The 13,367-nt window shown below is 44.8% G+C and overlaps 1 protein-coding gene across 1 annotated transcript in view; it reads left to right on the top strand.

Annotated features, from left to right (window-relative positions):
• Positions 1–13,367, top strand: part of USH2A (usherin) — a 2,319,650-nt gene that overhangs the window by 1,480,637 nt on the left and 825,646 nt on the right. The window lies entirely within an intron of this gene.

Genomic DNA, 13,367 nt, shown 5'->3' with positions numbered 1-13,367 from the left:
GATTGGTAGGGAGGGATGGATACTGCCTGCCACCTGTCCGTCAGGTAGGAGCGGAACCAGTCGAGCGCGACCCCTCTGACTCCGATGTTCCTTAATCTTTCAATCAGGATGCCGTGGTTCACCGTATCGAATGCGGCGGACAGGTCAAGCAGAATCAGAGTTGCTGATTCTCCCCTGTCCGCCCTCATTCGCAGGTCATCCATAACTGTCAGCAGGGCTGACTCCGTTCCATGAACTGGTCTGAAGCCAAACTGCTCCTCTTCCAAGATGTTGTTGGTTTCTAGGAAGAGGGCTAGAGCTCTACTGACCCATCTCTCTATGATTTTTATAGGATATGGTAATAGGGATATGGGTCGGTTGTTCTTTTGGCAGTTTGGGTCCAGATTAGGTTTTTTTAATAGCGGGGTGACGATCGCTAGTTTCCAGTCTTTGGGAACGGAGCCTGTGTGCAGAGATTGATTACATAGTTGGTGCAGGGCTGGTAAAACGTCATCCTCGAATTTCTTGGCTATTCTATGGGGAAGAGGGTCTAGAGGAGAGCCTGAGGACGTATGGAGGGCTGTTGTGATGAATTCCTGTTCCGAAGGAATCATAAAGTTTTCCAGGGTGGCATTTGAGAGGGGGTACGTATCAGGATCCGCCTTTCCGTCTTTATTTGTTAGGATGCTGTTGTCTTGCAGTGGGGAGATAGGATTACTATTCATTCCCTCTACAATTTTGCTGATTTTATCTTGGAAGAACACTGCTAGGTCGTTGCAGAGTTCTTGTGAGGGTTTGATTTGGCTATTAGCACAGGCGGGGTGGGAAAGCTCTTTGATGAGCCTAAATGTATCCCGGGATTTATTAGAGCTTTTGAGGATTACCTCAGCAAAATAGTTGGATTTGGCTGTGATTATTTCCTTCTTGTATTGTGAGATAGTAAGCCTCCATCGTACTTTCTCCTGGTCTGAATAGTTTTTTCTCCAGAGCTTCTCTGCCTTTTTGCAGGTATTTTTTAGTTCTCTTTGTTTCTCCATATACCAGGGGGTGGAGGGTTTTCCCCTTTTTGTGATTGTTTTCAGCGGGATGACGGCGTCGAGTTTTTTTGTGGTTTCGTGGAGAAAGGAAAGATAGTTTGCGGTGACATCATTCTCTAATTTGAACGAGGCCCCAACCTGGCGTAGGTCGAGCTTTCCCTCCTCTTTCCTCTTCAACAAGTTCTTCCAGTCCCGACCTATGAAAGTTTTGACTTGCGAAATCGTGGCTCCTGTGTGGGACGGGATGTGGGATTTGAACCTGATGAGGTAGTGATCTGACCAAACTACTGGAAGGATAGTGTCTAGGGTCAGTAGGTCTTCTGCCGCAAATATAAGATCTAGTGTGTTTCCTAGTATATGTGTGGAGGTGTTTATCCACTGTTTCAGCCCTAGATTGTGGGAGGATTGAATAATATTGTGCAAAGCTGCACGTAGTTGGTCATTGTCCCATATGTTGAAATCGCCCAGTATCAGCAGCCTGTTGTGGGAGATTGACATATTATTTATGACCGTGATTAATTCCTGCTGTTCTGAGGCTTTGAAATGCCCCGGAGACCTGTAACATACAAGGGCTGTGAGGCAGTGTTCAGAATCATATTTTATGGAAATCCCGAGGATTTCTACACAGGAGATGATGTCAATGTCCAGGGTAGTGATGTTAAGTTGTTCCCTAAAAATGATCCCCAGGCCTCCTCCTCGACCTGAGGGTCTTGGTTTCTGAATGATCTTGAACCCGTCTGGACATGCAATGCCTAGCTCTGATTCTGTTCCTTCAGCCATCCATGTCTCGGTTAGGAACAGGATGTAGAGTTTATTAGTCTCAATCAGTAGCTGTATTTCAGTAGTGTGTTTCGGAAGGGAGCGGACATTTAAAAGTCAGTTGATTAGTTTCCCTTTGGTGCTGCGTTTAGCTCCTACTTGGGCTGATGGGGAATGGGTCATGGTGTTGTCAGGGCTTGGATACGGCATCAGGATTGGTTTGGGGGGGAGGGGATTAATGTGAGGAAGCCGAGCTTGGCAGTGAGAGCAAGCTTTGTCGCACTGGTAGTTAGAGTGTGATGTACAAGAAGGCTAGAAAAAAATTCAGAAAAGAGAAGAGACAATGTCTTGGGACTGACGGCTGGTGTTGAAAGCTCCAGTGACAGAGTAGGATGCACTGCCTCTACATGATCTGGAAATTGAACATGTCATGGATCTTTTGGACACTTGACAATCCCTCTTGACCAGCCTCCCCTTTCACTAACCTCTACATCCCCCAACACTGTACACTGACGTATGTGCATTTTGACTTCTTAACAGTGGTTGTCAAAAATCTGACCGTGCACTGATTTGCAAAAGCGATTGTAGCCGCAGCTCAGTCTAAGAGCTGAGAAGCATTGGCCATGTCACTGTCTTTACGAGATCGAACCTCTGTCAGGCTGACTCAGGTGGTGTTCCGTAGTTTCTTTCTTCCTCCACTCAGTAGGACCTCCTCTTTTAGTACTGACATTTTTGCACAATGTGAGCTTGTATAACTATCGCGTTTCTCACTTGAAAACTTAAATGGAGGTCCCATTGCATTAGTTGAAACATTATGTAGGTAGATGCTCATTGTTACTCTCAATTCCTAATATGCGTACATTAGCACAAAAATGGGATAGAAGATCACTCGCTTACTCTACTATGTCTAGCTCACTAGGGGGCATTTGTAAGAAGCTGTTTGCGATTCGCAAACGCCGGAATTCTGTGAATTCCGGCATTCGTGGTCGCAAACAGTGTTTTGGTATGTATGGGCCACATAGCAAAATAAGGAATCGCAAAAATTGCGATTCCTTATTTTGCTCAAGCATTTAAGGAATCACAATTTTGTGATTCCTTAAATGCTATGTAGGGGTGCCTTGCGAACTTCAAGCGCCAGGATGCCCTCTGGGTGACAGGATCGCGCTCTACAAGTATACCTACAAATACAAATACAAATACAAATTGCGATGTTGGCTTAAGAAATCGCAAAATACCACCTACTCCAAGTAGATGGTATTTTGCGATTTCCTGTTAAAATACGTTTTTTAAAAAAAATTCAAAGTGCCATGTGGCGCACAGACATACCCTTAGGGCATGTATGTGCGCCACATGTACTTAACCTCTTCGAGGCTATTGACGGAACGGTTCCGTCACGGCCCGGCCACCTCGCCTGCGCGGCGATGATTTCGCGCCTGCGCAGCGCGTTTAATTGAGCGGGCGGGGCAGTGACGGAACCGTTCCGTCATGAGCACAGCTCACCCGCGAGCCGTGACGGAACGGTTCTGTCACCCGCGCAGCTCACCCACGCGCCCCCCCGCGCGACCGTTAGCGCTGCGGCAGAATAGCCGCTGCAGCGAAAGGGTTAATGCACATTCCAGGGGTGCAACAGGTGTCCTTTGGACACCCTGGCTCCCTTGGAATTGCGATTCTCAAATTGCGTTTTTCTAATAGAAAATCGCAATTTGAGAATGTATCCCCATTCATTCCCTACTTGGGATTCGCAATTTGCTAATTGCAATGAAGGAATTTTAGAGATTTGAAAAAAAATTGTAATTTAATACATACATTCCATTTTGCAATTCTCAAATAGCGATTCCTTAAAAATCGCTATTTGAGAATCGCAAAATGTAAATTACATACATATACCCCGAGGTGTTATGTGTGCTTATCATCCTAGGTAGGTTAATGTCCTGCTGAGGAATGCAGTTTATGGCACACACATTTATAAGTTTCCTTAAATTATCACTGTACACAAGAAACTTTGCTCAATAGCTGCTCGCTTTTGCTACTGGTAGAATACAATGACTTTTTTTTCAGACTGTGTGCTATTGTTTAGTTAATCTGCAACTTGCTGGTTCGTTGCTTGGTGGCCTATGGAACTAGGTGCCACCCACATGACAGACAAATCCATCAGGATCCTGAATTGAGGGGTTTCTGTGGTGGAGAACGATCTCCTTGCTATTTTTCCTTAACTCTAAAATCTGCAAAATTAAGTATAATTGTTAATGGAAATTTGGCGTTTGATTATCTCTGTTCTGGGACTCTGTGAGCTCTTGTGATCGTAAGGTCCCTTTCTAGTTACGGCATTACTTTTCTCAACAGTGAGTCAGCCCATTTAGTCACCTCTATGCCTTCACATCCTTCTGGGATTCCCACTAGGCAGAGGTTTGAATGCTTACTATATTTTTCTAAGTCCTGGAGCTTTGATTCCATCTGACTCTTACTTTTGCTAAGAACCAGTGCATCTTGTTGTATCACAGACAATTTGTCCTCTAGGTCAGAGATGTGTCTCTCTGCCTCATCTAGTCTTTTTGTTGCACTAGAGGTGTTCTCTTCAAGTTTGGCCAGTCTTCCATGTAATTGGGCAATCTCCAACGCCTGGGATTTTTTCAAATCGCTAATTTCATTCAGTATGGTTAACAGCATTCTTTGTATTGATGATTCTCCACTCTTACCCCCTCAAGAGTTTTTCCACCAGCTTTATTGGGATTTCGGTGCTTACATCGATTGCGCTATTTGTATCCCATGGGATCCTGGCTGACCACTGAGTAGCTTTGAAGGGTGGTGAATCTAGGTTATCCTTTTCTTGCAAGTGTACTGATCTGACCTTCTCTGCAACGGGGGAAGCACCGTCAATGTAGGCGGTCCATGGTGTTAGTTGTGATCTGATTCTTCTGATGTTTATTGAAGAGAGGGTATTGCTTAGAACCAGGCGGTACATCATGATTTATGTTCTGCACCCCATGCCCATTTCTTGATCCCTACCTTTCCTTATCTCTGGGTTTGGGTGGTATGAATAATTACCAGCACCTTCCTCAATTTCAAAGTATGACATACACTTGGCATCTAAGGGGTCGTCTGGCTCAGATTTCAAATTTTTTTTTTCCTTTTCAGCAAACACTTTAGCTTTTATTTCCATCCTTTGCTGCTGTGTGTTTCTCTGACCTCTTCGTACCCCTCTAGGAGCTGGAGAGGGGGTATCCTGATCCGGCATTTTGAAAGATTCCTATTTGGCCACCTTGGGTTGCTTTACAACCCTGGGTGCTAAAGGAGTTTAAAAGCGCTCTCGAAGTAGTACTCTGCCGTGTCTCTTATCTAGATATTATACACCTGGGTGCTTACAATTTTTTAGGAGAGGAAAACACTCCACTCCTCCCTGCTTTATCAAAAGATTAGGCACAGTTTAATGTCCAACATAGATTAAAGCACTCCACTTATCACAACTCAAATAGCGTTACGCTTCAAAGTTCTTAAATAACACAAAATCATCCAAATGCTCTTGAAGATTTTAATTTCTTTCCAATTCCAATCCCATGCCAACGCGTTTCGCCGAGGTTATTGAGAACCCATCGGCTTCATCAGGTCTTTTCTTGATTCAAATTATTACCTCTTATTTTGGGAGAATGCTTGTTTTTCTCTTTCCTGAAGTCATCCAGTTAAAATAATTTAGCCCTGTGTACCCGTATCATCTGAGTTATTCCCAGTAAGGCGTATTTATCCAGTATCGTAGTTCTATTTTCAATTTTCTATTTTATCTTGCCTGATCAGTATTTCTTCAATCTTAATTCTTAGGTTTACTCCAAATTTCATTATCGTTCTTCGTCGCCCTTACGTCAAGCCCTTCTCCCTGTTAAATACAAGCGCATATTTTGCCATTGAGTTGCTTTGTACGCATTCTCTTACCGCCCTCCTTACAAAGGAGAGACAGAGCAGAACCTCAGAGGGTACTCCTCCTTTTCTCTGCCCTAGCCATAGGGCTCTTGTGACCGTGTAGCAAGGATCCCCTCCATCTCAACTCTAACCTGACCGTAGCGAAAAGTAGAGGTCAGAAGTAGGACTCAGGCAGGGCTCATGGCGTACCATAATCTCACGTCCATCTCAAGCCACAAGAAACATCCTTTCATCACTTGCCACAGTGGGATAGATAGATATACAAATGAGATCAGTAGAAACCGTGCAGAGACTGTAGGGTCTAGCAGTCTTACGCAGTCCTTTTAGCTCTGGGGGCGCCAATATTCCTGCGAGGGAGATTGAAATATCAAGCCTCATGCAGCTTTAGTGTGCTATGGGGGAGGCCATCCAGGAGCCACAGGGGGAGAGACATATCAGGTCTCTGTACCGTATGGAGTTTGTCAATACTACTTTACCCCCCACCCCCTGGCTTACTTGTCTGAGACACAAAAGTACCACCATTGGTAGAGTAAAGACCAAGTGACCTACTAGTTTTGCCATACAGTCGGCACATTTGATCAGAGAGGACACATTTATGAAATATATTACTGTCAGTCTCATTTAATATAGAATACTCACCCAGTTTTATTAGGTGAAAGGATGATATGCTTTGCTGCCATGTCATCGCCCATACAGAAGCAGAACAATTTGATCCTGCTCCAGGAATCAAAACTATACTACTGTCCTGCTAAAACATATTTATCTTTATAGAAATATTTTACTGAAAGACCAATCTCCATCACTGGCAGACTCTAGTCTGAGTGTATAGAATGCCTCCAAGTCTGGTCTTCATTTTGCAAAACACAGTGCATGTGCCTCTGAGGAAACAGAAATTTTATGTGGCCAGTGTGTCCCCCCCTCGCACCCTATCCACGTACCTATGCTCCATGTATGTTCATGTTATCGTGTAATTCCCATCCCGTGCCTGTCACAATAATGCCCCTGCATTTCCGTCTAATGTTAACATGTCAGTTATTAGGCCTTCCATGAATGAAACGTTAATTCTGCACTGAGGCCTACGTTGCCAATGCATTTACATGGTACACGTTTAAATATCAAGAGGCACACGTTTTTGTGGCCCAGCCGAGCCAGGCCCTGAATTATGGCTCCGAGCCTTTTCTGTCTCTGAAAGCTGCAGTTTAGGTATGCATCCCTGACCTCTCCCTCACTTCCTGCTCAGCCGAGAGGTGCCCGACCTGGCCTGCCTGCCAAGACGGTATTTTGCCTACAGTTATCTGCTCAGCCTCCGCAAAAACACATTCCAGTCTAGTGAAAGAGGTAAACATATCCCGCCTGCAGAGCATAGGGCCTAGCCTTCCTGTCTCCATGCAAGTGATTTATTGAACCCGTTGCCATAGTAGGCCCATGGCCCCGCGCAAAGCACGAAGAAATATATGCACACACTAGCATTTAGTGATGAACAGCCTTTACTCGAGAGACCTTTACGTCAGACAATACATCCTCCAAAACACAAGATATCAGATATGCCAAAGGTACAGGTCGCTCTGACATCCCAGACTCCGGACTCCTCTACTAGTGCTAAAGTCAACCCCCAGCTCTCCCCAGTTACACGTCAAAGTTACGTCATGACCAGTTGCGCGCACATGTAGGGTAAAGGTTTCTGCTGACCCTGCAGACCTCCTCTATGCATCCACCCACCTATGACACATCTATGACTCACCAAGTGAACGCCTATGTGCACACCTCTTTACACGCCTTCTTTTACGCCCATGTGTTCTTATCTCTCTCTTTTCACTCGCTCCGCCTGGAGTGTTCCGCCTACTGTATTCATTGCAATTGTATGGCTTTACTATATATAATGTGTGATGTTAATAAAACGTTAGATATCCCTTCCTGAACCTTAGTGGTGATGGAACCCGATTCTCATTGACTCGAGTCATTCTGATTAAAGCCCTTTTGACTCAGATACCACGGACTCTGCCTCTCATTTTTATGAGCTATCCTTATTCTTTATTAATGTATAGAAATTATGCCCGGGTGATTTTATTTACCACATAAATCTGGTGCCCGAACAGGGACTGTCCCCTTCCCCACGCGCCGGTGATGTAAGCGCAGCCCCCTGACCCCTTCTATAGCCGTGACGGACCCATTTCTGTGCACATTCGCGGGTTTTCCTGCCAACTCCCTCAGGCCCACGGAGGAGACGGAGACTGCGACCAGGCATCCACACGAGGCGGTGAGGATTGCGGACTATCCCGACCAGAGCCCAAGCCGAGAGAGCAAGGTCCGAGGTATCCCGAGGCCCACCTGTTCCGAGGCGCATGCGCAGCAAGAAGCCGTAGCAGTCCAGTCACGCATCGAGTTTCCGAGGCCTTCAGTTTTGCTTCCCGGTGAGTACCGTTGTTGGGAACGCATATAGACGGGTTCATTTATTTGAGCCCGGTCAAGACGGGTCTGGGTACACAGATCCGGTATGGACGTGTCCATTTAGGTGGATGCGGTAAAGACGCGTCTCTTTATGAGACCGGTATGACTGTACTGTTCTAGCAGTGCATCCAGTGCAAAATAAACCTTGTTTATTTTAGGATTTCTAGGATTGTGTTATTCTATGTACTAGTTAGTATCTGTTTCTAATGTTTTAATGTCGTGGTATGAATGATTGTTTACAGTCTATTATTGTGCTTATTGTGTTTTTGTTCAAGATAGTTCAAACATGTCATTGTTTTCGAAATTACGTCAGATAGGAACCAGGAAGGGGATACTCGAAGAGGCAGTTCCCGTCCCGCCTAGGGACACTCCTGGACATTTTATGTATCACAAGCATGGCTTAGATGCCATACTGTACTTAGATTTATGGGTAGAGTACACGAAGGATCTGGAAGAGAAATATAGATGGCCTGTCTCAGGAACATGGGATGCTGAGTGCATCATGAGAGTAGAGGAAGCACTGTGGAAAAAGACGTGTTGCAGACTATTTGATTATTTTACCAGGCATGAAGGACCATTTAGACAGAATATACCACTTCATTAGAACGGGGGAGGGACCAGAAAGTATACACGAGGCCATGGCAAATAGAAAAGTGGAGCTTCAACGCATGCTCTTACAGTTTTTGGTTAATTGTTTGATCAGGGAACGAGATCAGCCAGATAAAGAAGTAACTAAAGGTATGACGAATTGGAGTGATAATATAGCTATGGGTAAGCATGATACACAGAATAGAATAGAAAGCATGTACAGGAAAATTCGTAAAGAAATACTTGAGATACACAAGAAAGAACAGGCCGAGAAACAAGCTGAGGAAGAGGACGACGAAGTCTCAGAGGACGATGATACAGTAACAGGGGAAATGAATAAAATAAATTATGTAGGTAGGGCAAGACCGTTTGATAGACCCATACGCCTAGAATACAATAAACGTTCTCTCTCTCCAATACCAGACCGATATTCCCTTGAACACCTATTCCAAGCTACTGAACATGCACTGAAAAAACGAGTAGGGAGTAGCGAACTTAGTACTATGCATGAACAAGAACTAGCCCGGTCAGCAGTCCAATGGGCTGGAAATTCTACCATATATAAAGATGACGGAGTAGCCCAAACATTTTTGAGTCTTCCTCCGGAAGAACAGCGTTTAGCTGGTATTTACATGATTCAACATCTCATCACACTGTATGAGAGTCAGCATTCTGATCCAGGACTCTTGTATAAATGGTTGGACGATTTACTTCTAGCAAGATGGAGAGGTTTAGGCACCGAATTAATTAATGTTATTCTAGATCAACGACATAAGTACTTGACTTTTCTGACTCCGCACTTGATTCCTGCCACACACCGAGAAAGAAAGACCTTTTACATAGACAGACAGAATCCCCTACGAGAGGTTCATCCCGTTAGGACTACAGGGGGTGAGCTTCAACGAGTATATGTTTACACACCCTTGACGAAAATGGAATTATTGGAAATGAAAAAATTACTGCCCTGTCACGATAAAGACCCAGCAGGGTTCCACCGTGAATTAAAGGACATGCTCCGCATGGGGGAGTATACGTACGCTGATACGATTAAAATGTTGAAAGTACTGTTACCAGCAGGCATTTATGAAAAACTGAAAGAAAAAGAGTGGGAGGTGGAAGAGAAAAAGATTAACTGGACAGAATTAGAAGATGAAGATAATACACGAACCCCTGGTACTGGTCTCGGGGAAAAAGCCAAAGAGTTACCCGAGCTATTGATACAGGTTTTGCCGAGATTATTGACTACTAAAAAGGAAGATTGGGATGCTATTTCAGCCTGTAAACAGAAACAAGATGAAGATACTAGTGATTTTTATTCCAGATTCGAAAAATGTTTTATTATTAATAGTGGCTTTAAGACAAGTAGTGAATCGTATCCACATCTTTTTGTGACCAAATTAGTAGAGAATTCCTTACCACAGATCAAGAATAGAGTACTGAAGGTTGAGAGTACCTGGCAAGCAAATAGCCCTTCCCAAATGTTACAAATGTTACAGTACCATCAGAACCGAATTAGAGAAGAGCAGGAACACGAAAAGAGACGCATGAAAGACACGAAAATGAAAGTACTAGTTGCTCAATCAGTTCCAGCCGATGGCCAGAAAAAGGGCACAGCACCTGTCAAAGGGAACTGTAACTACTGCAAACAGCCAGGTCACTATATAAATGAATGCGCTGTCCTGAAACACAATATAGCGACAGGCAAGACGAAAGAAAGACCGCGTCCTCCTAGACAGGAACACATCCCGCAGAACACGCAAACTCCACAGAACACGCAACAGACAGTAGCTGTACCCCAACCCATTGCTGCCGCACAACATGTCACGCAACAAATGTACCAGTATGCACAGTCAGACTACCCAGATTATCAACAGTACTCATGAAACAGCCTAAAGAGGGAGGTTAGCTTGCCCCTTATCGAGGTTCCTGTAGATCAAGAGGGTCCCTATGTACATAGTCATGTATTGGGGAAAGACAGAAAATTTCTGATTGACACAGGGGCGAGCAGAACTACCATCAGTCATGACGAGGTTCCAGGGGCACCTCTCTCAGGCTCACAGAATATTTCCCTGGGATTTTCAGGAAAGCCTATTGTTAACGAAGTGTCAAAGCCAGTTTCCCTAGAAGTTGGTCCATTGTCCCGTACTACAGACTTGTTGCTTACTAAATCATGTCCAGAAAACTTGCTTGGTATAAAAACACTGAAGGAACTAGGAGCAGTGATTTGTTGTTCTCCGGAAGGAGTGAGATTGTTTTTACGTGATTTTAAAGGACATTATGTATTGAGAGATTTTGACCCCAGACTCCAGAATGTACCACAGCATTTATGGGCACAAGGCCCGACTGATGTAGGCTATATGCACATTACACCATACCGTGTCACACTCAAGCAAGGAGTTGTACTGCCACGAATCCGACAATACAAGTTGCCACCTGATGCTGTAGTTGCATTACTGAAAATTGTTGACAAACTCATTGCACAGGGAGTGGTTGTAGAAACTGACTCCAATGTATGTAATTCTCCTATCATTCCGATTCTTAAGCGAACTGACCCAAATGCACCACCAGTTTACAGATTAGTGATTGACCTCCGAGAACTGAATAAATGCATACTACCCCAGTACCCAGTGGTCCCAGACATTTCTTCACTATTGACTACCATTGATTCCGAAGCGACGTTCTTTACTGTAATTGATCTCAAGAACGCCTTCTTTAGTGTCCCGATCCATCCGGAGAGCCAATATCTCTTCGGATTCTGTTTAAATGGCCGAAGCTTCAAATTTGCAAGGGCTCCTCAAGGGTTCACAGAAAGCCCTAGTATTTATAGTCAAGCATTGAAAAGACAACTAGACAGTATTCACATGCCTACTGACACTGCATTGCTCCAATACGTTGATGATCTTTTGATCACAGCACGGACAGAACGAGACTGCGAACGTGCATCACTGACAGTCTTATACTTCCTGGCAGAAAAGGGGCACAAAGTGTCCCCTTCGAAGCTACAATTCTGTGTCCAGCAAGTTGTGTACCTTGGTCACTTGCTGTCCAAGAGGGGTAGACAGTTGACACCTGACCGTATTCAGTTAATTGCACATCTTCCACAGCCCAAGACACAAAAGGAAGTACGGGCCTTCATTGGCCTCACTTCTTACTGCAGACAATGGATCCCCCAGTACGCATATCTAGCCAAACCACTCATACAGTTGACAACACAGGAGGCAGCGACTTCGACTGTCCTCCCTTGGACTCAGGAACATACACTTGCATTTGATGAATTGAAGAAAGCCCTATGTCAAGCACCAGTTTTAGTGACACCATGTTACAACAAACCTTTTACACTTTTTGTCACTGAACGCGATGGCACAGCATTATCTGTTCTTACACAAGATCAGGCAGGAAAACACAAGCCTTGTGCTTACTTTTCTAGTACATTGGATCCAGTGGCCCAGGCTCTGCCTGCGTGCCTCAAATCAGTTGCCGCAACAGCTCTAGCAATCAGACAAAGCGACTCCATAGTGTTAGGACACCCCCTGACAGTACAGGTTCCACACTCAGTGGAAGTTCTCTTGAACAGGACACAGACACAGCACCTGACCATAGCAAGACTGACAGGATATGAACTGACATTGTTCCAACCACACATAGAGATCCGACGTTGCAATATTCTAAACCCTGCTACACTTTTACCCTCAAGCACAACAGACCCTGCACCACATGACTGTGTGGAAGTAATTAACACAGTAACGAAGCCAAGACAAGACTTGACAGACATTGAATTACCCGACCCAGACCTGACACTTTATGTGGATGGTTCATGTATGAGAACAAGCACAGGAGAGTTAGTGGCCGCATATGCAGTGACCACCGATACTGACGTCATAGAGACACATCGTATTGACACCCTGTCTGCTCAAGCAGCAGAGCTCGTCGCTCTGACCCAAGCCTGTATACGAGCCAAAAACCTGAAAGTAAACATATACACAGATTCACAGTACGCATTTGGAGTTGTTCACGATTTCGGTGTCCTTTGGCAAGAGAGAGGTTTTCTGACCTCTCATGGGGCCAAGATACAACATGGTCCCCTCATTCAAGCTCTGCTAGATGCAATACACTTGCCTACAGCCATAGCCGTCATGAAGTGCAAAGCACATACTAAAGTCACTGACACTATTTCCCAGGGTAACGACCTGGCAGATCGAACAGCTAAACTTACAGCACAGACTCAAACAGATATTCCAACTGACACGACGAAGACTGAAGTACCATCACTGACAAATTGCATGACAGTCAGGGATCCCTCACAAGATGTACTCGACATACAGACACATGCCACTCCAGACGAAATTAAGAGATGGACTGAACAAGGAGGGGTCCAGACAGATCAGGGATGGATGACAAAAGGCAAGGCCACGTGGTTCCTCCCTGACTCCATGGTTCAAGTTATCATTAATACCGCACATTGTCCAGCACACTTAGGAGAAAAAGCCATGTTAGACAGTATACAGAACATCTGGTTCAACAAGCATTTACGTGCAGCAGCGAAACAGAAAGTGCGTACCTGCATGATCTGTTGTCAGTTCAATCCAGGCAAAGGCATTCCCGTGGAACAAGGTGGATTTCATCCTCCTGACCACCCTTTTGAAG

This window comes from Lissotriton vulgaris, chromosome 6 (genome assembly GCF_964263255.1).
Source record: "Lissotriton vulgaris chromosome 6, aLisVul1.2, whole genome shotgun sequence".
Classification (NCBI taxonomy): domain Eukaryota; kingdom Metazoa; phylum Chordata; class Amphibia; order Caudata; family Salamandridae; genus Lissotriton; species Lissotriton vulgaris.
Note: the sequence above shows the minus strand (reverse complement) of the source record. Positions and strands in the feature narration are given on the sequence as shown.